The 4,008-nt window shown below is 41.7% G+C and overlaps 1 long non-coding RNA gene across 1 annotated transcript; it reads right to left on the minus strand.

The window, feature by feature from the left end:
• Positions 1-1,553: 1,553 nt before the first annotated feature.
• Positions 1,554-3,418, minus strand: LOC109288562. Its single transcript, XR_002095187.1, has 2 exons — positions 3,305-3,418; positions 1,554-2,147 (listed from the first exon to the last, which is right to left on the minus strand). It is a non-coding gene; the product is annotated as an uncharacterized LOC109288562 (long non-coding RNA).
• Between the last annotated feature and the right edge of the window lie 590 nt (positions 3,419-4,008).

The following is a 4,008-nucleotide window of genomic DNA, read 5'->3' on the forward strand; positions in this document are numbered from 1 at the left end:
TTTCATTTATGCATTCATCTAAGGCGCTACCAGATTCAACTGGCAAGCTGTCCCCAGGGGCCACAAGACTTTGCTCCCACACAAGGGTGTTGTGAGGGCAAATACATTACGCAATTGTAAGCTGCTCAGATAAGATGGTAGTGGGGATCTATACTAGTGCCATATAGCTAGGTCACTGTGTTGCTTACTTTATAAATCTGTTGCACACAGCATGTGCGCTGATTTAATATTGAACTGGATGCTGAGCACAACAGAACTTAGTGTTCATTACCAAAGACAGGGAGTGACTGACAAAGTGGACTGCAAAAATATCTACAGACAGATATGCCAATAATTAACTACCTCGTTATAAACAATATAGGAAATTAGTTTGCTGTGTTTTGCTTAATAAAAGCTTCACTTGTCAGGTGTAACCCAAGGGTCTCCCATGGGAAACCAAAGTTTGTCACTTTATTTATTTATATTTATTTATTTATATTTATGCAGCTAGGAAATAGGCATAAACAACCTGAATTTTTGAAATCCAGTTGTCATTCTGAGTTACCTGCAAATATATGCCTTGACACCATTTCCGTTACAAAGTTTACTGACTGGATTTGGTTATGCACCCAATCCTTGTAAGGTTATTTCAGTAGAGAGTTTTGCAGACATGCTTTGCACAGAAGAGAAAGCTCAGTGCATCTGTACTGAAAATAATGAGGGCCTAACCGCATACTAAACTGAAACCTGCATCTGAAAATGATTCATAAGTTTCCTCCCTAAGTTGGAGCATACTGCTATTTGTTAAACAGGGAAGCCCCATAGCAGACTAACAACATTTCCATCCAGGTTCATCTGAGAAAAGAATGTTCCTGCTAATGTATTTTTCTTAATTATGGATGTCACTGGATAATCAGTACTTCAGGGGTAGACGAGCCTATGAATAAAACAAAATCAATTTTCCTCTCTGGATTGGCCAAAGAAAATGTGGCTCAGTGCTAAAAGTAGATCATGTAGGGGGCCACTGGCACATCTAAAACAGTCTACATGTCTCTAAAAACAGCCTACCTCCAACTGTTACAATAAGCTCCATTTTTTTTTTCCAATCTGTTGCTGTTTTATTTACTTTATTTATTTACTGTGTCTGACAGCACCATGCTGAGTTCAGCCTCTCACTAGTGCAGCACTGAAAAACAGAAGCTTGTGGAAGAAAAAAAATGATGGTAAACCACAATCCTGTATAATAGGGCTGAGAGACAAGCACAGCACCTGAAAGTACTTCTAGTCTTTCATTTACTTGATTGCAAGCATCCACTGTCCCTTTAAATTACTGAGAGCAGGCTGGATTAACTCTCCCATAAAACTCAATACATGCTCTGTTGTGCTTGTGTCCATTTCTGTGATGACCCTAGAGCTAAGTCTGTTTTAGGATTTTGCAAAAGAAATCAAATTGATAGTTTCACTTTCTACCTCACTCCTCAGTATTCCTTCCAAGACTGCTTTTGCTTATTCATCCAGCATGACAAGGACCTGAATAACACAACTGTCTCAGATAGTGATGGGGGTGGTCTCTATTCAGTCCATTCCCCCACCCCCTGCTGGTTCTGTCCCTTTTTATGGTTCCCTGTCATTTCAGTATCCAAGCAGCTTACTCATATTAATACATTTACACTCACGACATCTGCCAAGGCAAGGAGGCACAACCTGCATTTTGTAGATGAGAAAACCAAGATACTCAAGGATCCTAGGCCATGTGGTAACAGAAATAATGAATAATACTCTATTGCCAAGGCCACACAGAGAGCACATGGCAGAGCAAGGAATTTTAGACTCTGGCATTTTTGTCACTCGGGCTGCCAAGTATTTAATGAATTTTTCTGACTGCTACCGTTTCATCTGTGCACTCTTAATTTATATACACCAGTACACAGTGTCACCACTTGAGGGCATCAAATGAAGCTGTTTTAAGACTGCGTTTTTTGTGATATGGTGAGCAGCAGCATGAAAGCACCAGCCACAGAGCTGACAGGTTCACGAGATAATTGCAGAACAAAGCTTCTCAGTTAGCACAATTCAGCTTGCAAGCTGGTTACCGTGATCTTTCATATAGCCAGCCTCTCTCACGAGTCCAGCCCAACTAGGAGCCTGGGACGAAGGGATCCAGGATGCTACAAACAAACATAAGCAGATTAGACAAGATGCAAAAATTTAACAGTGAGAATTTAACAACGTGCAACTTGACATGCCTAAAACAACATTACCACCAGGAAGCAGCGTGGAAAGGTACAAAGGAGTTTTAAAATTTCAGACAGCTAATTACTAGCAACAACAGCTCTGTCTATAAAACTTAATCATCAACTTGGTCATGTCCCTTTAACTGCTATGAGAATCTGCAACATAAACTAAACAATTACTGTTGGTAGGTGAAGTAGGTCCTGACTCCATCTCACAGACAGGCCCTGTTCTTCCACCATTTAATCTAGGAGGATAGTATCAGTAAAGCCAACTGGACTTGACTGGCTCTACTTTCTTAGTCCTCCAAATGAAGATCACACAAACACCCTCCAGAGTTTGTCACAGTCCCTGTGCCCAAGAACTGAATACAGCTTTCCTGCAGAGTCGAGTGCTTACTCACAAGACCTGCCCTCTGCCCTAGAAAGTAGCTGCTTCACCCTAATTTCCTTCTATACAAGAGTTAACAAGTTTGTAACCCATAAGCATGTTTATCTCACTATTTTAGACAACTGGTTGATAATGGCTCCATAACTAATAGTGAAGAAATCACCTCTTATTTAAAACAGATGTAAGCCAGAGTCTGGAACCTACTGAGAGCGTGCCACACAAATTAAACTGGACTGGTTTCCAGACCTTCCAAGAAGTTCTTTCTACACAGAAAATTTTGCTAAATTCTCTCATTGTTGCACTAGAGCCAGTGTAGCTCCACTGTTGTTAAAAACAGCCAGTGTTGGTGTATACAGGGCTTAGATGTTTCCACCTTTACATTCACTAGACCCCTCTCACAACATTTTAAGCTGAAAACACCAGCAGCCAGTTTTTACAAATGAAATCCTTGTCACTACCCTAAAATAGTGCTGAAATGGGATTAGGAGGCAACCTAACAGCTGAAAAGGTTGCAGTGATGGAAAACAAAGGCTCGGGTTAGCCTGACACCAAGCCCGTCTGAACCTCCCCCTGAATACAGCTTGATCTTTGCTTCTCTTAACCAACACCCTCCCAACAGGAAAACCTGATGGATAACGCAAAAAATAACTGCCTGCCTTTCTAATTTGAGAAAATTCTGAAGTCAGAGAAACTTCTATGTTACCTGACAAGAGCACTAGAGCAGCCATTGATGGAAGTGATGTAAAGGCGCTGAAAAGACAGAAGGGTCTCCAGTGTATGACCAAGCACACTAGCAGATATCACCAACTGATGCATCTACAATAAACAAACACAAGACGGCAGGCAGTTATAAATTAAATATAAATACCTACTCCAAGTCAAAGCCAAGAAGCTGTGCATAATAATCACCTACAGCCCTCTTATCACACAAGAGGGTGCTATAGACTGAGCAGCAGTCACCATCTCCCTTCAGGATGGCTAAATGCAGTTCTATTTCTGTTAACAAGCCAAGCTATTCAGCAAACTTCATTTGACCTGCAAAATATGGCTCTTTTTAAACTCTTTTTCTATTTGGCTGGACCGATGGGTAGAGATTTGCATAAGAATTCTGCAAAACCACAGTTGTTTCTACAACTCGCAAAGGGATTAGTTTCCCTGGGAGATGGAGATTGCAGGATACGCTCTAAAGCAGGGGTGGGCAATTATTTCGGGCGGAGGGCTGCTTACTGAGTTTTGGCAAGCCATCGAGGGCTGCATGACAGGCAGCCAGGGGCAGATAAATATTAATTTTCTAAATTTTTTAGGGGCCCTGAGGGCCAGATGGAATGGCCTGGCAGGCCACATCCGGCCTGCGGGCTGCATTTTGCCCACCCCTGCTCTAAAGAGCCAAATTCACCCCTCTGCTGA

Source organism: Gavialis gangeticus, unplaced genomic scaffold (assembly GCF_001723915.1).
Source record: "Gavialis gangeticus isolate Ggan-Ray unplaced genomic scaffold, GavGan_comp1, whole genome shotgun sequence".
NCBI classification, from domain to species: Eukaryota; Metazoa; Chordata; order Crocodylia; family Gavialidae; genus Gavialis; species Gavialis gangeticus.